This window comes from Culex pipiens, chromosome 2, assembly GCF_016801865.2.
Source record: "Culex pipiens pallens isolate TS chromosome 2, TS_CPP_V2, whole genome shotgun sequence".
NCBI lineage: Eukaryota > Metazoa > Arthropoda > Insecta > Diptera > Culicidae > Culex > Culex pipiens.
The window spans coordinates 32,094,627-32,119,278 of NC_068938.1; the positions used below are offsets into that span (position 1 = coordinate 32,094,627).

At 38.2% G+C, this 24,652-nt stretch overlaps 1 protein-coding gene across 12 annotated transcripts in view; it reads left to right on the plus strand.

Annotated features, from left to right (window-relative positions):
- The first annotated feature begins 1,107 nt into the window (after positions 1 to 1,107).
- Positions 1,108 to 24,652, plus strand: part of LOC120426896 (uncharacterized) — a 67,349-nt gene continuing 43,804 nt past the window's right edge. For 7 of the 12 annotated variants that reach the window (XM_052708527.1, XM_052708533.1, XM_052708536.1 and 4 more), the window contains exon 1: positions 10,111 to 10,416. The gene's annotated coding sequence lies outside the window, so the exon portion shown is untranslated. Of the gene's footprint in view, positions 1,230 to 1,267; positions 1,381 to 10,103; positions 10,417 to 10,934; positions 11,182 to 24,652 lie in introns of those variants that run through there. The other 5 variants (XM_039591701.2, XM_052708531.1, XM_052708530.1 and 2 more) reach the window with 5 other exon arrangements.

Here is a 24,652-nt window from a genome sequence, read left to right on the forward strand (position 1 = left end):
AATTTTAAAACATTTCAGTCGACCAAATTAATAACACAGACTGTGTCTGTGGTAATAATACATACATATTTTTTAAAGTTTCCGATACATTTTTTTCTTGAAAAATGAATATATTAATATTATTTGTAACACTACCTAATTTTTTTTTTTCAAAAAATGTCCTATTAACATATTTTAGGTTAATTTTTTTACATTTTTATAAAACACTATAACAAAAATCAAATGGTTGGGCAACCCTGCCCTCAACTTTAATTTTATCTGTTCTGTTCCGTTCTAAAGGCTAGTATGCAGATCGGAAGGAAAGGGGTCAAGAAACAGCTTTACGAACAGCAGAACAAAGGAGAGGGAGCGATTTCTTGGGGCTTTTCTTCACCCTCTCTGACTTGCTTGCGCTGCCGCTGCTGCCCATTTGATTTTTTTTCTTGACCGGTTCCTTCCGAAGTGCGTATACCGCTTAAATAAAATGAATAATAGAATATTTTCTTTTCCTTGAATACAAATTTGTGCTCACCGACCCAAAATTAGTCTTATTCCAATTTTATAACCTTATAAAAAATAAAATAATACAGAGCATATTCGTTAATTCGAATGGAACTGCATTAAACTAGCGCATCCAATCTCGCTAATTGGAACGACTGACAGCTGTCAATAGCACGGAACCACGTGCCTTGAAATCGTCTAACAATAGGGTTAAAATGTCACCATCCGTTTAACGATTAATTTTAACGGTTGAGTGCTGTTTAATTCGAAACGTTCCAATTAGCTGACACTTGAAGTAGCGAATCTGCTCTGTATTCTAAGGCCAGTAAATCTCATTGTCTGTGAACTAATTTTGATGACAAATGACTGTGACAAATGAGTTCTCCTATGAGAATTACAGATTGTGGAAAATTGCATTCCCCTAACAGCGGAAACAGAATTCGATGAAATTATAAGTATTTTCAATGTGATTCTCTGTGATTCTATTTCCGTATTTGTCAAATAGTGTAATCTGATGCGAAAAGTACGCATTTATGAGTAGCATAAATTTTGACGCAACATGAACTCGCGCATTTTACGCAACCTCAAACAACCGTGTATGTTTGGTTGTGTGCGTGCGTCACCGTGTGTTTGTCAAACCAAACTCCGCTCGTCTGGCAACTCTGCTCCACGGCGCGGCTGCCTCTCCGATTTTCCGACTGTGTGAAATCCAGAATGTGTGTGAAACAAAATGGAGGTGTTTTATAAAGGTGCGTTTTATTGTTAAATAGTGCCGGAAAAACAACTCGAACCGGGCCGAAAATACTTTCAATCTGTAGCGCGAGTGTCCGGCGACGGATTGGCGATATTTTCCGCCACTTTTCCGTGTTATTTTGGGCGAAAATGGTGTTTGAAGTTTTGGTGAAGATTTGAGGATTTTTTTCTCTTCATTTTCTGCCCGACGACTTCGTTTTATGCTGCTGCTGCTGCGCTGGGGCGCTGTGTTTGAGGGAGCCACAAAAGGAGGAGGAAGAAAAAAAGAAGAAGCAGCAGCAGCAAACACGGCACTTGCAAGAAGAAGAACAAGAAGTGCACGCAAGCAGCAGCAGCAGCAGCACGAGAGAAGAGAGGCGCAGTTGAGGAAGTGAAAAAGGAAAATAAAAGAGCAGAAAAAAACGCTACAGATTGGCAACTTTTTCATACCGTCAGTGTTTTTTGGGCTTCGGGAAATGTCTGCAATTATCGGACTATTTTTAGCACCTGTGCTATTGTTTTTGGTTTCGTTGTAAATTTGTGATGGTGTTTTTTGTTTGTTTTGTTTACCTTTTTTGTAAAGTGTTAAGTTTTTACTCTGGTTGGAACTATTACCGGTGAACACCTCCGCCGATCTTTAAAAACTTCAAATAATTGGACTTATGGTGAACAGTGATTCTAGACGTGGACATTTTGGTAAGTAATCCTAAACTTGTATTTATTTATTTTTTTTGACTTGGTAAAAAGTTACACCACAGCAAAACAATAATCAAACAACATTAAAAGTCAGTCAAAGTACGTATGCCGTGAAGTAACAGGAAAGGCGTAGAATTTTAGTTTGGTCCATCGAGAGGTCCAGGAAATTCTAGATTTCCTTCAAAATTTTATGCATTCTGATTCTAGGTACTTGAAGTTCACATCCGTGTTAGAGAAGCGCTTATTCGGTGACCAATTTTATGCATTATAGGTACTTGACCTTCCCGTCAATGGGTTTCGGCTGATTCATAGAGAGTTGGTGTTCAGAAGCAGTCGTGGCTTAATGGTTGCGATGTTCGCTTTGTATGCGAATGGTCCTGGATTCGATTCTCATCTGCTCTCAACGAAGAGTACACCGAAACCACGATGGTTTGATAACAACTTTTGTCAAACGAACGGGATCACTTTTGAGTTTGACACTTTCTTTACACGGAGCTCACACAAACTACCAAACGTTTGGTATGATAGTAAGTGTGAGTCACGTGTAAAAAGTGACATTTCGTCACTTTTTACTTTGACTTTGATCAATCAAAAGAGTACAAACTAAAAAAGTGTCAAACAAAAAAGTGACCAACCACCGGGGTTTGAGTGTACTCATTGAAATAATGAGAGCAAAATGCTTAACAGAAGACCGATGAAACTTGTGTATTCCAAGAATCGGACAAGAACACAAATTGAATATTCAGAACTATTTAAGATTTGCAAAACTATCTCGTAAGCCCATTGAAAATAGAATTTACATTATCACGCTGAAAATAGCATGGGCGACTTACAGAATTTATCCATCCATTAAAAGGTGAGATAAGAATTAAAGCTTTCCCGTAAAAATTGAGATTTAATAATATTGAAAATTACTAATGGCCTTATAATGCCGAATCTAGATACGCAGAATCTTGAAATTTGAAAATTGAAACACAGAAATTTTGAATTTCAGAAAATGAATAAGACATTTCAAGCAGAACAATGTAAAAGGACCGAAGCCGAAGTGTAAACAATGAGTCTATCCTGCTCACGTCAGTTGATGTTTACATTAGGAACGAGCAGGATAGACTCTTTGTTTACACTTCGGCTTCGGCCCTATTACAATGTTTTGCTAGATTTTTTTACTATTTGTAATATAAAAAAAAAACAAAAAATCAAATTACAAATATTATTAAACTGAGAAAAAAAAAACTAAGATTTAGAAATTTTAAAATACAAATACAGTGCTTGTTCGGTAACAGGGTTGAAAACGTAGCCCTTGCATTGGGTCCTAAAATGAATCTTAGATTGCTGATATTATTGTTTACAGCGATAAAGCTTTTTTTTTTTTCTTAGTACAATGACCCTTTGTACGACCACAAAAAGTTTAAAATGAATTTTGAAATCAATTTTGAAAAATTTACCTCGCGGTCCTTTTTGACAGAAAATGTCCTATACTTGATAGCTCTTTCCAAGGGGATCATAGTTGATCCATCGAAAAAATGTTGTCTAGTCAACTTTTTTTTTTGCATTAAAATAACAAAAAGTGATCAGAAATAAATGGTTTTAAGCGTGTTTTAATCGTTGTACATACAAATTTACTTAGAGCTTTAGGACTCTATTGAATCCAAAGCTAGGTTTACTAGTTTCCTGCAATTCTGACTTGAAATTTCACAAAAAAAACTTTAAAAAAACTTGTTTCATGTATTACATTTGATATTTGCGTCCATTGACCCCTTGGTCATTTTGGTTTGTATTTGTTTTTTGACGTTTGTTTTTGACGTTGACGGTCAAAGCTTCAAAAATTGACATAATCAAAAAAAAATTCAGTAATTAAAAAAATAAAACATTTAAAAAAATGCAAAGGTTCATAAATTCTAAGTTTCTAAGTTAACATCAGAAATTCAAATATTTAACAATGCTTCAATTAGAAAGTTCTAAGAAATTATAATTTCAAAAACTATTTTTTTTTTTTTTTTTTTTTGGGAGGGTGACCCAGCCGCACATCGTTGATGTCGAAACCTCTAAACTGGGCCCTCGTCCTGTCACGTCCGTCAGTAGTCTTGTCGTACATTACAACTAGAATCAGATCTGCCAATGAATTAGTACACTTCGACCAAATAAACACTGACGCTGTATGGATCTGACTCTAGAATAAATGCACAGTTGTGTGTTATTTATGAGTCCAAAATGTTCAATTATTCATATAAGTCCAAATATTCATTTGCGGCTAACTACCTAACTTGAATTGAATACAAGATTTAAAGCAAGCTATCCGAAAGCTACTCTTATCTCAAATCTCCGACATTATAATTATTAACCAAAAAAAACTTTTCTTTTAAAACCTGTCTGGCTTCTTTTAAAAAACAAAAAAAAAATAACAGTTGATATTTTACAAGTCGTGAATTGAAAAAGAGACGACCATTTGTTCGTCAGAATTCCAGTAGATCCTCGATTCGCAACAATGGTCGATACAATCATAATCCGACAACCGTTAGTTCAACAGATCAACGAATTTAGTCCGATATCATTTCACAATTGGTTGATCGAGACTCTATGGAAATTTTGACAAATCAAAATGGTTTTTATGCTACTCGAATGAAAATCACCGATTCTGATAGAATTACTAAATTCACTGTTACTAATTTTGTCCCTAAATAACTAAAGGCAAAGTATAAAAAGTTGATATTTATAGTTAAAATCCTAAATTCTACAAACACTATTTTTTTAAACCCGCATCCTAACCTGACACCCACATTAAGATAGGGAAAAATCACATATGTAACGGTTCATTGTACAAATGTGATATGTCCACTATCGGAGAACCTCCTTGTCTCGATGATAGCTTACTGGCCATCGATTAAGCCCTGAGACTACGCCAAAGTGGGTTCTCGCAGCATGAAGTGGTGTCCATGTGTAAAAATGGAAGCTTCAGCAATATACTGAACACTTCGATTTTAATTCCACATCGAATCAAATCAAACCAAGCAAACAAGCATCAAACCTATGACACTCATTATGACAAAGCCCAGGGTATAATTTCAAAAACTATTTAAATTTAAAAGTTTAGTACCTAGTTCAAAAATTCAGAAACCAATATTCAAAAATCAAGAAATTAAAAAATAAATAAAAACAGTTCGTACTCTATTCCACAAAGTCCTCGTCAAATTTGCCGAACTCTAAATTTGAGTTATCAATCAGGCTAAAATATGACCAACGAAAATAATGCGCAATTTTTCTTGACCGCGTTCCTTCCGATCTTCGTACCGTACTACATGTAAACATGACGAAATCCAGTATGCAATTTTCTCTCAATTCAATCACAGTCCGTACTCGATTATTTGAAGTTTGGATTATCCGAATGTCTTTGAAATTCTTCGGCTAATTAAATCATGGAAAAAAATATTTTTTTCTTCTTATTCTTATTACAGTCCAGATTCGATTATATGAAGGCCTCGGAAAAATTTCACTTCGGGTAATCATATCATCGGATAATTAAATCACGATTTTTTTTTTCGTTGCCTTATTTTTGATGGTCGAGCCCCCCCGTTGTTTGCATGTAAGATTACAGCATTAGATTGTTCAGCCGGCTTATAATATTTGGAGCTCAACTACCCGAGATTAGATGGTCAAATCTAATCAAACGCTAGCGCAGCATTACATTAAAATGCATTAAAATTCGCAAACGTTAAAGCGGCCAGGCCTACTGCGTAAAGTTTACCGCATAGATCTTTCGTTGAAGTACCTAGGTTAAGTTTGAGCACGGGGTGTTCAAACAATAATACAGTTCTAATGTTGTCAGTTAGAATCACGGGAATGTATTTTTTTTTTTGAAATTTAAATTAACGATGAGGATTGATTCGACTGCATGTCACCCACAGTTTCTGTCCGCACAATCAACGCCTGTATTGATTCAAGTAATTTCGTGCACTGCGCAGGGCACCTGTTCCGTGCGATGCTTAATAAATCAAAGCTTGGCTTTCCAGCCAGCAACAACCCCTCCTGTATTAGCAGAAACAGTGGTTTTCAAAGTGGTCGACACTGTCGCATCTTCTAGTCGACTCTTGTGAGGCTCTCCCCATTTGCTTTGAGGGCTCTTGGTTTTTTCGTCGTCATTTCCCTCCGGTTATCCGAAAAAAAAGCGAACTCTCGGGCACTGCTGGCGTGGCTTAGGTGGACCTGGTGGATGATGTCGCTGTTGCTTTTTTTGTTGTTGTTTCTCAAGCATAATGATGGCGAGTTGAGAGTTTGTGTATAGAGGAGAAGTTATGTTACAGCTAGCCCGTAGTCAGTGGTGGGTCGGTTTTTCGCCAAGTCTCGACGACGACGACGACGACGGTGTTCCCGACTTCTTGTTACCCACAGCCTTCGCTACGCGGCCGGGATGCAAATGTATTGGTGCAACCTCCCGGAAAGCAATCGAACAAATACAGAAAACGACGCAGATTCGAATCATTTGTCGACCACGGACGTAAGGTGTACCGATGTGATGATGATATGAACGGATCTCGCTCTCCGGAAGAGGGGACCCAGCAGCAGTGCTGTCAGCGGTCCAGGTGGCATTGCTGGTGCCAGTTTGATGATGAAAAGCTCAAACTGGCTGCACTGGTGTGGCTTTTAATCAAACGAGGTAAAAGATGAACACCACAACCAGATGAAATGTAAATTATCGCCGTATCGGCCATTGTAGAAAATGTAAAACGCAAAGCGCATTTGCTAATATGTTAATGACAATTTTGAAAATCCTCAACAAAATTATTAAGGGACCATCCACAAACCACGTGGACACTTTTTTGGTAATCTCAACCCCCCCCCCCCCTTCGTGGACAATTGTCCATACAAAAAAAATCTTTTTTGTATGGAGCGTGGACAATCGCCATACCACCCCCCCCCCCCCCCCAAAAGTGTCCACGTGGTTTATGGATGGTCCCTAAGATTCACAAACTTACAAATCCAATGTGATTCAACGTGCGAAAAAAAGTTGTCAGCTTCAGCGGAGCCGTCGCCGCCATAATCGAAACCCGAAAAGTTAATTAATTTTTGCCACTCCCCTTTGCTCGTCTCGATGGGAAGTCATCGCGGATCAACGGTGTTTCGGGGAGGATGCGCGCACAGCATAGCGTTCCCCCAGGGTTACCGGAATGCCATTTTTTTTTCAACCTTCTTGCTTGATATGCTGTTTGATCTGGAATTGAACCTTCCAGAATGTAGGGAAGTTTGTGTCGTATGATTCGAATGTCAAATAAAAGTATTTTTGTTGCAATATTTCCGAAATAAAAACAAAAATATCAAAAATGTTTGGATTTCGATCACATCTATTTCACAACCTTGCGCAACTTATAAATCCCACTTGCCTAGTAGGCATAAGCGATTTCAGTAATATTTTTTGACAAGAAAAAAGAAAAAAGACTCGGTTTTCAATATTTTTTCTCTCAGTGTAAAAGTGTTTCAGAATCTCAGAACCAAAACATATTTCAAATGCCGATGACATTGTGCAATTTGTTCTACCTATCGTTTTAAAAAAAAAATCAAAATAGTTTTTAATCCACTTTCCAGTGAGAATTCAAGGATTAATATTCAATAACAGGACTGCCAAATCCTACGATGGTCTTGGTAATGGGCTATCTACAATCATGATGGTAATATTCATCAGGAAATGGTGACAGATTTTGTGGCAAAAAAATGATTTATTTTACCCCAGAAAATGATGAATTTTCATCAATTTTTGATGAATATTCATCAGGTTCACATTTTTACACATTTTTTATGTAATATTACTCAAAAATAGAGTTAATATTCAACCTACCAAATTTTCAACATTCCAAAATTCAACTTTTTTTTTCTGTGCAGATCGATGAAAAATGGAAAGGATAAACGAATATCTGAGCTTGACATTTCGGTCAAGTAGGTTTCCCATACTGATGGGCTATATATTTCAGGGTGTAATATTACACAGAATTTCATAAAATAATGCAAAATTTATTTAACACCCAGGCCTTTTACACGCAGCTGGACTACCACTTTATTTGCTGTGAAATATTCATCAGGAAATGGTGAGAGACTTGGGTAAAAAAAATAATTTTACCCCTGAAAATGATGGATTTTCATCAGTTTTTGATGAATATTTGTCAGGTTCACATTTTTACATATTTTTTATGTAATATTACTCTAAAAAAGAGGTAATATTCAACCTAAAAAAGTTTTCAACATTCCAAAATTCAACTTTTTCTTTCTGTGTAGGTTTATATGGAAGCCGTCAACAAGGTTGTAAGATGTCAATCAAACATCAGGCCCAGTTTGCTACGATGTTCTGGCAACACAATTTTTACTATTTTGACAGGGTCATAAGTGACAGATACGTACGCTGATTGTAGATAGGCCATACAATATCTAGAGTTTTTTTTTTTAAAGGTCCAATAAACCAAATTTTTAGTTTTTGCTTTTTGGGTGTTTTTTAATACCCCTGACCCAAGGCGGTTTCGAAAACACTCAAAAAGCAAAAACTGGAAATTTTGTTTATTGGACCTTTAAAACAAAAAAAAAAACTCCAGATATATATTTTGGTTGTTATTTCAGATATTTATACTGCCCATGTTCGCATAAATGTCCCATATGCAAAAACAGCAAGCTGAGATAAATGCAAAACAAGTTTGTCCCACACATAAGGCTACGTGTTAAGTTTTCGCGAAAAACCCGGATTTCCTCTTCATTTCTAGAACAAAGTACTGGATGTTATAGGCTTTTCTGAAAGAGCACTCGATTTTGAACCAAACTACATAAGTATCTCAAAAGTGATGAAATGCATATGGGACATTTATGCGATCAGGGGCAGTATATTGCAACTACAAATTAAAAATAATTCGACCAAAATTGAGTGTATTGTGCTAATTGCACTTTGTTGTCTAAATAATCCCCTAAAAATTGATTTTTTTTTTCTTCAAAAAGTATTTGGATGACTAGTCTATTCATTGTCCTGAAGTTTGGCTGAAATTGGTTGCCCGAGTTATAATTAAAAAATGTTCGCGATAGTCGGGCATGTACGTGTGTCAAACGTGTTCTGACCTGAAATCTCTTTAGCCAGTTGTCGCATTTATAGCAACTTTCAGGATGTCTCAAGAGAGCACGATAACATTGAAACTTCTTTCATATAAAGAGTGGCAAAAATGCTCGGATTTTTCGGTTTTTATTGAATATCTTTGGATTGAAATCGAATTTTGAGGCTCTGAAGGTCTAAATGTGGAAAGATCAAGTACCTAGAATGCATAAAATTGGTCACAAAAAATGCGCTTCCCTAACACGGATTGAAACTTCAAGTACCTAGAATTCATTTCTTACCCGTAATTGTATTTATCTAACCTCTCGATGAACTAAACCAACATGAACTATGTTATTCATCGCTATTCAGGATTGTGTCACGGCATAACTACTTTGTGCTTTTTATATTGTTAGAGATTAACCCTAATTCTAAAGTGTTGAAACTTGCTGGTGTTAAATTTTTATCAAGTCAAGGTGTTATATCTTTATTATATTACTGTTTTCATCATGGTATGATCGTTGAAAAATAATTTATATAAGTGCCTATTGTTGGTTTCATCATGGTATGATCGTTGAAAAATAGTCAATAAACAAGTACCGCCGTTTTCATCATGGTATGATCGTTGAAAAATCCTCCTCTTCGTGTACGGAATCCCCCGTTCGTCCAAATGTAACCTTCCATAATAGATGAATGAACGGAGACCCCCTGCTGCCTGTCACTTTGCTCTCGTTACACGACAGGACACCCATATATCCCGATTCCAGAACTCTCAAAACTCCGTAGAGGTTGACACACTAAAAAACAACAGTTCCTGCAGGCAATGTTTCTCTAAATTTTCGCACCGTGTCATTTTCCGTTCCTGTATCGGATGCCGGGAGGGAGGGCTTCACCAATACACATTTGATATTATTTACGAGTGTGGGTGTGAGATACGCGCGATCCCGCTCCTCTCACACAAACTGTTACAGTTGCAGTTGCTTTGCCCTCGTGTCCGGATAGGCGTTCGGGTTTGGTGGTGTGCGTGAGGTGGGTGCGATCGCACCAATACAGGCAAGATTCGTTTGGGATTTTTGCGATGGTGTGCGTGTTAGCGCGCTTCGGTCGGATAATAATTATTGAATTGAAAGTTTTTTTTTTCGCCACATTCGTCTCTGAAAGAGGTACGGAGAAACAATGATGTCGGCGTATGTTTTAATTTTAATTGTGAGTTTAGTGGCTTTGAGCTAAAGTTGAAAAGGCGATTTTTGTCGTGGAAAAATCGTCCGGACGTGGTCGTGCATATCGGGAAAAGTAAGTTCGCGGGATTCGGTGCGTCGTGGCGGTGGAATTTGGCCTGGATTGACGTCGGAACACACGGGATTCTCGATCGGGATGAAATTTTGTGACGATGAAAATTAATCAATGAGACAGCTCGCTCTCATTCGCCATCGTCGTCGTCGTCGGCCATTCGGGTATGTTAATGGTTGGAGCACCATTTGAAAAGAGAGAAACCCAGTGGGGGGAAAAAAGAAGAATCTGTTCGTTTGTTCCGACGAAGTGAAATCGCGTTTTTTCTTTTTTTTTCTGGTATGAGTACTGGATTGGGGTCCGGTCTGAAATTCTCATTGATTTTTCTCGATTGTGATTGTGGCTTCGGTGGTGATGAGCAAAGGTCTTTTAAGTTTGGAAGGTGCCAACCTGAAAGTTGTCCAACATGTCGGAACTTATTTAGATGCGAGTGTGTGTAACTTTTGAAGCAAAATATTCGTAAAAAATCAAAACAAAATAACGTAGAAAACATTCAGTGTGAAAAACAAAATATTTTTTCGTCTCCTCTTTCTCGTGACATTCTTCACACGCTTATGTCAGATTTGAGTTTTATTTTTGCCCTATTCCATGTTTTTGTACAAATTTTCTTAACAGAAGCAAGAAAAACAAGTTTTTTTTTCGATAGTGTGTGTTTTGCGAGTAAGAAAAATTCCTTCGGCTCGAGAAAATCGATTGCATGCGGGTGACATTTTTAATTGGAAAAATGAGTTTTGAGGTTAGAATCATCTAGAGCATTGTCTCGGGCAGTGTTGGTGGGTTGGCAGCAGTGTATGACACTCGGAGAGCGAAAAGTGTGCTTTCGAAAACCGTCATAAAAAAAAACCTTTACACAGAGTCGTCCGTCGACGGTTGGTAATGGTTGTAGCAGCAGCAGCAGCCAGAACAGGCAGATACACAAGCCCCGAGAGGTAATAATAGAGGCTAAAAAGGGAGCAGAGGTGAAAAAGAAGAAAAATAATAGGGTAACCTACCATTGCGGGGTTTCGGGAGTGAGGAAAAGAAGAGAAGAAAAAAAACAAGAAAGTCCCATAAATGAGTGAACTTGGGAGACGCCAAAGTGCCTCCTTTTAAGTGATTGTGTGTACACAGTGTGTGACGACGAAGATGTCCTCTCTTTCTGGTGGTGGTGAATGGACGAAGAAATGCAAACTAGTAACAAGAAGAAACATCGTCCCAACTTGAAAGAGAGCAAGTCCAAATGGCCACAAAGAATAACAACAACAACAACACCAAAAACAACAGCACACAATAACGGCTAATAGAATGATGAAAACGCGAAAAACGGCAGCAGAAGTAGCAACCGCCGTACCTATTTCGGACATTCGAAACGAGTCCAGCAGTGGAAGCAAAAGAAGCTGCAAGTCCCGTGCGGACTTGGACTTGACTTGAACTGCTGTGCAGCGGAGAAGCCAAGAAGGTTCTTCTGTTTTTTTTCCTTCTTTCGATTTCGGTAATGTTGGTGAACAACTCTCGTGACCGAGGAGGAACCGCGAAAGCAAAAGCAACAACAACAAGAAGAAATAATGGATCGCAATGTTACTACACAAATCGTAACAATTTGGAATCCTCTCGCGGCGCGCGCTGTACAGTACGGGGCTTGAGAGGAGTAGGATTCCATTTTGTGAAATCAAAATGTGTATATGCGCTCAGCGATTAGAGAGACAGGAGAAGCGAGTGTGGGGTTGATGGATTGACGTCTGAACTGTGGCACAGAGAAGACGACTGGTTGAAGTCAGCAGCAAGCACACATTTCGAGAACGAAAATGTAGCTTGTTCTTTGTGGTACGGTATCGGATTCTGCAAGTGGCCTTGGGTGAATGAGTTTGAAATTACAGTCCAGACTCTATTATCCGAAGGCCTCGGATTAAGTATTGTAAAAATGCATACAATAATGTTTATGGCAATAAACAATTAAAATTTGACTAAAATGGGGTAGCAAAATACGAACTTGATGTTAAAAGTAAGAAAATAAAAAAACATGTTTTTTTGTTCATGATTCGAATATCCGAAGTTCTTCCGATGATCAAAACTTCGGATAATCGAGTCTGGACTGTGTTATTTTTCTAGCGATGGAATAAGGTCTTTACTAATTTGATATGAAGTTTTCGTTCTTCGGCTCTGGTCGAGGTCGAGTCTTCAACGAAAAATCAAATTCCAAGTTCATATTTTTTTAATTTGTTTCCAAAAAGTTTCAAATGCTTAAGGTATGATTACAGTTTATGCAACTGTCAAAAATTCGTCAAATACCTATGAATTCCAAAAGATAATCATTTTTTTTAAGTTTGTAAGATATGTGGTCCCAAAGTGTCTTATTTCGACGGTAACATTTCAAAAGGCATCATGTACATTTTGACACTTTCTGGGTTATTGCATATTCTGAAAGTACTCCTAATAAGCCACCTCTCCACTAAAAATGAGCAAAAGTTACTTCAGTAAAGTCTGTTTAATAATGATTTTAAATAAAGTAACATAAACAAAATCTCTGCCATCAGCAGTGCCTGTTTATATAGCCCTGTCAACCTGTCAAATAAAAGACTACATGAACCTCGTGACGAAAAAAAAGCATCATGAAAAAAGCGCCATGTACATTCGGCGAAGAAAAACGAATCATAACAAAGCGCCCCCCTCAATGACAGCAGGGTGATATAGACGTTGGTGATTTCAAAAGACGTTATGTTTGTTTTTCTCAAATATAATGACGGAAATAATGTTTTATTGAATATGGATGATAAATTATCAATAAAAGCAACGTTTTCCATCGTTTGTTATCATGAGAACATCTTCTTTTGCTTTTATATTAAAATGGGAATTGAAAAATGATGCCTAACATTCAAATGCGTTTTTCTCAAAAAGGATGGTTTGTACATAATGCTTTTTGAAATGTTAGCATCGATTTGATCAAAATTGGTAAAATAAACCTTTTAAAATGTCTTTTAACTAGGCAAAATTCTAATATGTTTGGAAGGATTGAGGATTTGGTCCTAATTTCATTAATTCATCGCCTTTTTAAAGCGTTAATTGAACGTCAAATTGATAATATGCCAACTTTAGGTACTCGATGGAATTACATGATTAATTCATAAACATTATCGGTTGTACGAGTTTGTTTAATCAACAAATATATATTTTTATTCGCGATTTATTTGTTCGCCCCCTGACTTCTAATATGAACTAAAAGTTGAGAGAGGGGCAAGTTTTGTGCATTTTTTTTTAATTTAATTGTATTCTGAATTATTTTAAGATAATTTTATTACGACAAAGTTCTAATGTTCACAGTAAAAATTGTGTAAATTTGGAGGTTGAACATTACCTCTTTTATGATGTAGTTTTATCTCAATTTAGACTTAAGAAGGTATTAGACTACGACAAACAAACTCGCACATTTTGACAGTTTGTCAGTCTACGTTGTTTGTTCGCCAACATTTGTTTGCAGAAACGTCAGCTTGCATACATGTTGTCTTGTTTGCGAGTTTGTCAAACTGTCAAACGAGAAAAAATGTGGGTTTGTTTGTTTGTTTGCCATAGTCTAATCTCCTTGAAATTGTGACATTACACTTGAAATATAGTAAAATCACACATTTTCAGAGGTAAAATTACACATTTTTTCCTGACTTAAAAGATACACCCTTTCCCAGATGTAATATTACCATGATTTTTTTTTTCATTGGTACACTGTACAGTGCACGTGGACCGCAAAATTAGGTGAAAAATGGATTTTCCGAAAAATTGTGAAGTTTTGGTGCTTTGGTGTCTTCAGAAGAGTTGTTGCAAATGAGCCGCGGCAACTTTGGGTTTGGTTGAAAATTAGGGTGGTTCATGATTTTGAAAACTCACTTCTCAGTAATATTTTCAGGATTTTTCTTATCTTCTAGAAAGTTGTCGAAGACTCCAAAAATTTATCTCGTTATCTTCGCCTTCTACGACCTAATTTAGAGAAAGCATCTGAGCAAACCTTCAAAAATAAGTTTTTTGAACGTAGCAATTCAGGATTACGTTTGCGAGATAAGTGATGTTCGAGGTACAATTATCATATTTACCCAAAGTATGACCGAAAATCGATATTTTGACACTTCGGCTCAAATCTGAGGGCAGATTCAGCTTCTGCGGACAGCGGGCTCTAGCTTGTTGCTCGATTTAACCCTTACAGGCCTGAATTTTCAAAAAAATATTTTTTTATCTAATGATGGGAAAATGATTTTGAGAACCATACAAAAATTATAGGCTAGTTTTCAAAACTTTAATTTTTGGGTCATATATGACCCATCAGGCCTGATTTCTAAATTAAATTTTCAAAACAACCTATCCCTCATGGGTTTCCTATGCAGATAGGGCCTTTTGAAAATTTAATCGAGATTTGATAGTTCGTTCACACAGTCATGCAAATCAATCGCCAGGGGTGACGAGACGTGCGCGCTCCGGAAGTGATACCGGTCGTGTCCCGGCATCAGGTTCCTTCAGAGTTCGACGCCAACATTTCAAAAAGCATCATGTACAAACCATGCGTTTTGAGAAAAACGTATTTGAATGTTGAGCATCCATTTTCAATTCCCATTTTAATATAAAAGCAAAATAAGATGTTCTAATGATAACAAACGATGAAAAACGTTGCTTTTATTGATACTTGATCATCCAAATTCAATAAAACATCATTTCCGTAATTATATTTGAGAAAAACAAACATAACTTCTTTTGAAATCACCAACGTCTATATCACCCTGCTGTCATTGAGGGGGACGCTTTGTTATGATTCGTTTTTCTTCGCCGAATGTACATGGCGCTTTGTTCATGTTGCTTTTTTTTCGTCACGAGGTTCATGTAGTCTTTTGTTTGACAGGTTGACAGGGCTATATAAACAGGGACTGCTGATGGCAAAGATTTTGTTTATGTTACTTTATTTAAAATCATGATTAAACAGACTTTACTGAAGTAACTTTTGCTCATTTTTGGTGGAGAGGTAGCTTATTAGGAGTACTTTTAGAATATGCAATAACCCAGAAAGTGTCAAAATGTACATGATGCCTTTTGAAATGTTACCGTCGAGTTCCCCACCCCGTTCGCAAAACCAGATCCCACAGAACTGTACACGTAGATAAAAACTGTACAATCTGCTCTGCCAGGTCTGCTGCGTCGTCGTTGTCGTGTGGTCGTCACACGTTTTAGGTGAGCAAAGAAGCATAATAGCAGCGCTTTGTGACCGAACCTCCAGGGCCCGGACTTGGGAGTTGGCGGATCTGGTGAAGCTTGACCCAAGTGGAGCGGCGGCGCGGCCGTTCCGACTCTGGACTTGACGACGACTTCTTCTGCCGAGAGCGAGAGAGACTGAGTGGAACGCGGAGAGCGAGCAAAAAAAAAAACAGGCAAAATATCAGCAAGAAGACAATTGGGCAAGAGCTTGGACGATTTGAGAGGGGTTTTAATTCCGTTTTCTTGTGGCGTATTTGTGTATTTGGGATGTACGTGTTTACACATGCATACACGGACGATCGGCCCCATACTGCCAGCAACGCTAATCGAACCATGTCCGGATCGATGAAGATGGATTCGACGATTTGGGTCTGCCTTGTTGATGTCGTCGTCGTTGTTGCACTCATCCACACTCAAAAGTGCCGTAATGAATGCCAACAGCAGTGAAAAAACAGACACATTTCTCACCACGCCACAGAGTTTTGCATGTCCTCTCTCTCGCGTTGAAGTGTCGCACACATTTCTTGAGATGTGTTTGTGACGCCTTTGCACCATTTGCATCGGCTATCACCATCTTTGTGGCCACTTTCGAAAATGGTAAATTAAAAAATCTTGAGTGAACTTTCAAAGGGTCCTAATTAATTATCCACATGATTGCCTTGACAAAAAATCAGCGTAAAATTCAACACTGACAAATTCATCATTCTAACCAGAAACCATTTTCAAACATTTGTCGTTAAAAGTACTTGTACTCCGTGCATACCTCTCTTTCTCTCTCTTGTACTAAGTTGCTTGGCTCAGAATTTTCCATTCGAGCTAAAAATATCCCGCGACATGTCACGACAGAGGGGGAAGTGCCAAATTTTGCGACGTTTGTATAACATGCCTCTTGAAAAAACGTGTATCCTAATTCTTGTCACGCAAAAAAGATCCTCTGATTAAAGATTTGTTGGTTTTTTTTCTGTACATGCATTGGCTTGTTTGTCTACTTCAGCAGGGAAAAATAAAAATTAAAATGTGTACACCTGGTTTATGCATGATTATGGTCGGATCTCTAATTTTTTTAACTTACTTTTGAACGTGCAAAGGAAATCGAAGATCTGACAACTCTGTCTCAAGTTTAAAGCACCTAAATTAAATTTTGATTGATTTTCAACCGCGATGCGTTGAACATCGTAAAATAAATTTTCCAAGACTTATCAAAAAAGTTAATATTTTAAGATCTGGCAACTCTGCCTTAAATTAAGAATACTTAGTACTTGATTTAAATTGATTTTCATATCTAGATTTTGTGTAATTTTAATAAAAGTGTAGCACTTTCTGTAAGTTTTTTGAAAACTTTTACTTATTCTTGTCTATTCAACAGTTATAAGTAATAATGCTAGCGATTGAACAACGATGTAACACACAGCTAAACGGAACTCCAAAACCCTGTTAAATAAACTCATTGTAACTTGATTATTCACAAATAAACCTGAATTGAATTTAAATTAATAAAAGTAATTCTCTAAACCAGCGATTCTCAACCTTCTTCTAGGCTGGTACCCCCTTCCATGTAAATCAAGTAGGCTCGGTACCCCCGTTGAGAATCGCTGCTCTAAACTATCTTACTTTACATCGCTAGATAACATTGGAATGAACTTTATGATTAGTCGTGAATTTGAGGATTTGGCAACCCTGGTGAGAATGATTTTTTTAAATACCGTTATCAGGGGTGACATTGGGTCTGTGGGGTGAGATTGGGTCATACAAATTTCACCATTTTTGTATGACCCAATCTCACCCCCAGACCCAATGTCACCCCTGATGACGAGCCCTTACTCAATTTATGGAATGATTAAATGCTTAGGACCAAAATATTGTAACAAAACACCGCGACAAAAGAAATAGCAACAGATAAACCCGACTCAACAATAGGGAAGATTTCAGGAGCAAACAATACACAGTAAATAACAATTAGTTTTTGAATTCAAACTCAAAATATAACAGTTTTTGATTTAATGAAAGTTGATAGGCACACTATAAATGTTTAGGCGCTTATACTTACATCAAACCCTACGTAATGTACCACCCCCGGCCGAGTTAAAATGCGTAACCGGAAAAGAAGGTGTGCATGCCTGGCACGAACACTCAAAGCGTGTTCTAGCGTGTTGCTCGTACTGACTCAGAGCAAGGGTGAGATGTAGGTGTAAGGGCAGTGCGTGTTCATCGGGAACCTAGTGCATAAGCTCGGTCAAGGCCCGTTCTTACACTGAAAATTCTCGTTCTCGATCAATTTATAAATTATCAAAATAAATAATGCTATGAACACAGAAAAAAAATCATGGTAATATTACATCTTTTATGTCAGAAAAAATGTGTAATTTTACCTCTGAAAATGTGTAATTTTACCACTATTCTGGTGTAATGTCGCTTTTTCAGTCTTAATTGAGGTAAAATTACATCATAAAAGAGGTAATACTCAACCTTCTAAAATTACACCTTCCAAAATCACACATTTTTTTGGCTGTGAATGTTTCGTCTGGGCGCTCTTTAAATGTATTTTACTGAAAAACAATCAATATTCTATTTGAGTTAAAGAAAAAAAAAAAAATAAAAAAAAAGAGTCGGAGGTCGAAATGGCTGTTACAGCGTTTTGCAAACTAACCAACTAAAAAAATAAAAAGTCTTTATTTGAATCAAAATGCATAAATAAGCATTTTGCAATGTATTACAGTCCAGACTAGATTATCCGAAGGCCTCGGAAAAATTTCACTTCGGATAATCGAATCACGATTTTTTTTTCGTTGTCTTATTTTTGTTTGTCGAGCATAAGTATGACCACTAAACTACTCTGAAGTGATTTAAAAATGTTAAATCCAATATGGCGATGACGAAATATTAAAAAATGTATTTTATTTTTAATATTCAAATTTGACTAAAATGGGGTCGCAGAATTCAAATTTAATGTTTAAAACAAGAAAAAGAAAAAAAAACGAAAAAAAAAATTTTTGTTCCTGATTCGATTATCCGAAGTCCCATACAAACCTTCGGATAATCGAGGCATGAATAGTTTACAATTTTACATTTTTTTATATATAATTTGAGAAATATATATATTGTATATTTATATACAATTCACAAAAAAAAAAAAATTTAAGTCCTGTTTCTCAGGATTTTCAAATCCGACTCCAAAGCCCCGGATTTGAGGAATCATTTTCCAGTTTATTTTCATCTATTCTTATGTGTACCCAACCGAATTAATTTGATCCCCCCCTGCCGTAAAACATGCCGTTGCGAAATGTTGCCTTCGGTACAAACCTTTTTACATAATTTTACCAAGCCCTAACCCCTCGAAATTTGTTTCAATCCTGTTTCTCCAGCGCCGCGCACACACATATTTCCGGAGTCCTATTTCATCCGGGGCTCGCTCGAACGTGTACATTTGTGTGCTTAAAAACCAAGAGTTGGTATTGGCTTCTCTCGGCTTCCCATTGGGCCCTTCCACCTACCTCCTCCTCGTCCCGCTTCTCATTTTCTACATGAGACTCCCATCAAATGAGCATTATTACGATTTCCATTTGGCTTTTTTTTTTCGCTCTCATTGTGTCGCAGCGTCGGTTCTCGTCGTCGTCCATTTTATAGACACAACTCACAACTCTGACTGTCCTGCCCTGCCGTCCAAAGATTTTCAATTTAAAACTTTCCGATTGCGATGAGCTAAAAATCCCAATTTCCAACAGTCTTGCCGGGGGGGTCACCCAAATCCCAAAACGTCAGACCTCGCAGGTGTATCTCGGTGTGTCGCGTGTTGTTCATAGAGGAAGAAAACGAGACCCAAGCCCCGAGGTCGTTGCCATTCTCCTTCTTCGCCTTTTCGGTTGTTGTTGTTGTCAATACGCTTCTGATTACCGGCCGAGAGCCGAAACTCTCGAGAGTTGGTCTGCTGCAGCTATAGCAGACCAAGACGACGACTATCAAACGCGGCAGCCATCTTGCTTTTGGGTCGAGGAACAAGCCACTGAACACCTGTGTGCCGCCCTGGCGTGGCGTGTCCGACATTCCGCCAATCGATTCCAATCAGCTTCCGTCTCCTGTGTCTGAGGGGCGCTGCTCAACCCACACGTGCTCGTGTCAGGGACGACCTCCAGCTATACGCGTTGTTCTGTGTCTACCCCGACACCGCCCACCCTCCCGGAACATTTCGTCGCCGGGTTCGCTCAGCTGATTCCCTCTAAATCGATGTCGGAGTCGGCCGCCGTACACGAGACTCTGCCACACCATCATTGTAACGTCATCCTGAGGATCCCCCCTCTTTTAACCTCCTGCTGACAGCCCTCCCTACTCTGCTGGTGTGACGGCAGGCAAGAGCCGGCACGTAGTCGATTCTGGTAGACAGCACCCTCCCCCGCGCGCACTCGCTCAGGAAAATACATATTATTCGAAAAAGCGGAGTGGAAGTTGTTGGGTTCACGTCGTCGTCGTCGCCATTACCACCACTAACGCGCAGCCAACGTGTTGTACGAAGGAACAACACCATTATCATCGCACCTCCTCTACAGACACACGGAAAGTGGTCGTTTGGTGTTTGAGTGCATTTGTACGGATTTTTAGGGAGGCAGTGGCGTTGGAAAATTGATTCATGAGAATATATTTAAAGAAGAAGCGAACTTTAAATTTTTGCCTTCCACACTGCGTAAATTGGAGACAAACTGGCAAACTGTCAAAATGTGCGAGTTTATTCTTTGTTTGCCGTAGTCTAATACCTCCTTAATTAACTCTTCGTTGAATGGGTAACCAAGAGACCTTCCCATGGACATAACTTTCCGAGTTCTGACAACCCTATCAAAAGTTATAAGAATAAAATGTTGAACCGAAATACGAATCTTTTTCTAAACATTATATTTCATTCCTTTTGAAAATCAAATGTAAAGAAACCTTAAGTGTCAATTAAGATGGAATTTTTGGATCGATTTGGTGTTTTCAGCAAAGTTGTAATTGAACACGAAAAAAACGATTTTTTATCTATATTTTTATTCAATTCCAAAAATACGTAATTTAACTTAAGATTTAAGTGTCACCTAATTAACCTGTAATTTTTAACTGACGATATCTCGAAAACTATTGGTTCGATTTTCAATGTTAAAAAAATGAAACTTTCAAAGTTTTGTGATCTTTTCAATAGAAACAATTTTAAAATATTAAAATCAAGCATAACTATTGAAAAGGTTCCAGGGAGACCCTTTCGTATACGCCAAAAATCGGGAAAAAGTCGGGAATCCCAAGCATACTTGTTTGAAAATTATTTTCTAACTCTTGAATAATTTTGTAATATTTTATACAATTTTCAAATTTAATTCACTCAATAATTGAATTATTCTAATCTAGTAACTGACATGAAATTTAAGGTTCCTTTCAAAATTTCAATCTATTGTAGAATGCAAAGGTTATTTAAGACATTAACGTAAATATTAGATGCATTTGACATAGATTTTCATAATGTTTTTTTATGAATTAAAAAATTAATTTAATTTTAGTTTATTAAACAAGAGATAACATCTGACTCAAAAAAACAACAAAATAAAATAAAAAGCAAATATAATGTTTAAAGAATTTGTAAATAAGTGATAAAAAAAAGAATTTAATCAAACTGAATTTTTCATTGAAAAAACTTAACAAAACTATTAAATACTGACAACAAGACAAATTCAAACATTGATTCAAAAAATTTAAACGGATTCATGTATATTTTTAAATTCTTTGAAAGAATAATAGCGGTAATTATGTTTTAAGCGCTATTTGATTTAAAAAGTAAAATTTTAAATTAAGTTATATTTGACTTTTTGCCATTTCCTGTTGAAACGAAGTATCCTATACGTTTGCTAATTTTAAAAATAAACATTGCAATCTCAAGTATTGTTTATCATTCGGTTATTTTTCAAAGACTAATTGTTTTTCCTGTATTTTTTCGAATTTTTCGAAAATTGTAAATAGTTCGATTTTTGAATTTATTTAGATTTTTGATTGTTGATATTTGAGTTTTGTGGCTTTTCTTTGAATTTCTGGAAATGTCAGGAATTTGAAAAAGGAATTTGAGTGGTCACCCTGCAGATCGATAATTTTTCCATTTCATATTTTAAACAACATTTTGAGTTCAATGACTCAAAACAAGACAACAACAATAAGCAAAATCCAAATCGATTATCCGACGTGACATATTTCCAAGTACTTCGGATAATCTTGTCTGGACTGTACTGCAAAATTAGTTTCACTTGGCTACTTGAACCTCTCGGCTTAGAAAATTGCTTTGTTTCGGTAAAAAAATTATAAAATACAATATGATGAAAATAATTTCATCATATTGTAAAGTCACTAAAAAAATGTTCAGATTAGCATTTTTCGCTACCAAAAACGGCAGTTAGGTTTTACGCCGACTCGGTTTTGAGGTTAGAAATTTGGCAGCTTGGCTGCACTGTTTACATTTTTTGCACGTGTGTCTCTGTAAAAATGTGCGTGCGTGTGCGCTCGTGACGTCACGCTGTAAAACCTAGTTCTTTTGAAACTGGCATACAATGTTAAGTGTTTGATATGTTCGATTCGTGCCCGAAAATGTGAGCAGAAAACGTTTAAATTTACATAGCTCGTCAGTAAAGGACACCTGCTTATTCCTCCCTTTCTTCAACGGTCCGATAACCGTGCAAGCCAAGGCGCAGTTCTCTCCGTTTGTGCTGGGTTTGAATTCCGCAGGCTTGTTTTTTTTTTTGTATGTGGAAAAACTGTATATTCAGTGTGTGATATTAAATGCCTTTTCTCACAAAAGTGATGTGCTTTTGCATTAGTGGTCGATTATTTTCAAATAATTCATGTAGGCAATATAAGTTACTTCAGGCTGCGTGTAAAAGACATTTTACATAGTTTTATGGAATTTTTTAAAATTACAGGCACTTTCATGTAACCTATCCATATTTTTAACTCTAGTACTGCTAGATATCTTGTTTCATATCTGAACAGATTTTCGAGGGTCTTCTCGATTCTCCGACGCCACTGTGTCCCACCTCCCGCTATCAGCAAAACAGCACTTACACCCTGTTCCACTCTGTTTTCATACCACCACCAGTGGCTGTGGGCGTCGTTACCACACCATCATCACCGTCCTCATACTCTGGCCATTGTGTGTCTGTCAGTAAGCCCCATTCGTGTTTTATACATGGCCCGTACATACATACGTGTGTATTCGCCGTTTCATACATAAAACGCGTTGCTCGGTTCACCCAACTCGACACAGGCCTGCCTGCTGGTAGTCGTCCTCGCACCAAGTTGGTCTTGGTCGTCGTTCCTCCGCGCACATATTTTCAGCAAAATTTTGTTTTTATTCCTTTGAGCTGGTGCTCGACATCGGAGCTCGAAGCCGGTGCCGGGGGTTGCCTCTCTGACTCTGTGACTAAACGCGCTTGCTGCTTGTGACGTCAGCCGAATTGTGTCAGGGAATCTCCCGGCTGCCGGGGCTGGTGGTGTTTGTGGACGGGTTGGTGTGCGCTGCCGGCGGGCCGTTGAGCGGTGGGTTTGTTTTTGTTTTGTTGGGTTTGGATTCTCTATTACTCTGACGTTTCTGGCGTAGCAGCTGTGTTGTGTGGTGGCGGGGATGACACACGAGACAGGTCGTCGGAACGACGACAGCGGGGTGGTGCGTCGTGTGTGGCACGGGGAAGGTCAAGGACGTTTCAGGTCGTTGAGCTCTTGGTTATTGTTTCTTTTGGTGGGGGGCAGGCGGCAGGTGGTGCAACGCCACTTTGGACAGCGTTGGAGTTGGGGTTTGCGACGAGACGTGTGCACTTTGGAGCAGCGCACTTTGAGTCTTGAACGATGTGCAAAGCAGTTGGAGACGTCAACCACGTTGACGATGATGACTTTTCGTTCGATATGTAGCGCACTAAAAGCGCTGAGAAAGAGCAAAGTGAAGCATTGGCGGCACATACATACACAAACACATGCAGCAGAAGCTACCTTTCGAAGCAAAGAGCCAACAGAGAAAAAAACACAGAGGAAACGACGACGACGAGAGTCATGAGTTGAGCTTTGGCGAGCTGTGCTCTGTGTGTACACGACGGACGACGACGACGACGATGAGTGCGAATTAAAATGGAGGAAATGAAAGTTTACGTTCGTGTTTAAAATGTGTGTTTTTACTTTTGGCCAAGCACTTAGAGCGGAGTTTGAGAGAGGCTTCCGCACAGGGTGCCTCACTCGCAACTCCAACTAGGTAGCTGCCTTTGGCTCAGTTCGGTCTCACCCTGTATGATCCATTTAGTAGTTTTGCTTTTCTTTGCTGCTTCGTTAGCACAGCTTGCTTGGATTACGTAAAACGACGTCAACGACATCGACACCACGCCAAGTACAGGCGTTCTAATCGCCCAGCGCCAACTTGAGCTGTGTGGTGCTGTCAAGAAGAGAAATCGACGTTCGGTCGAAAGAGTTGTTCGTGGCCCCAGGAACTGTCAAACTGGAAAGTGGTGGAGTTTTGTGGTGGGTGCGATTCAATCACAAGGTGTGCGCTCCCCAAACTGCCAAACTCTGGTTCAGGTTTGGCGAAGAGCATCGTGTTTATCGATTTGGCTCTTTTGGCAATTGTGTGCTGGGGATGGTGTTTGTGTGTGTTTTAGTGTTGCCACATCGCAAGTGACCTTTTTTTGTGCTGCGGCGAGCGCGCGCCCTCTCACTTTGGAAAAATACCAACCAAGCGCTGGGTTTGGGGTTGGTTAGAGAGCATCATCATCCCCCGCTCTCATCCTCATCCTCCGACTATGAGAATGAAAGGATGATTGTTGTTGTAGCTGTTCAAGCTAAAAAGCATTCGAATGTGCTTGGTTTGTACTTTCCTAATGGTGGTGGGGAAGACAAATGGAAATGTGATTTTTTGGGGTTGCTCGATTTTATGAAAATACTTTTAAAATGTTAGAATAGTAAAATTTTTAAATCACTGAAACAGAACAGAATCTAATCCTTTTCCAAATTAATTAGATCCGTTTTTCTGACTGGCCCTTAATGTGTCCTACGCCGTGTTAGGGTGGTCCGAAAAATTGCCATTTTCGTCGATTTTCGCAAAAACCACATTTTTCAAAAAATCATTGCTTATAGCTTTGGACGTAAATGAAAAGTGATTGATTGGGCATAGAAAAATAGCTTGGGGTTTCAACAATCTAGCCTAATATTTGAAAA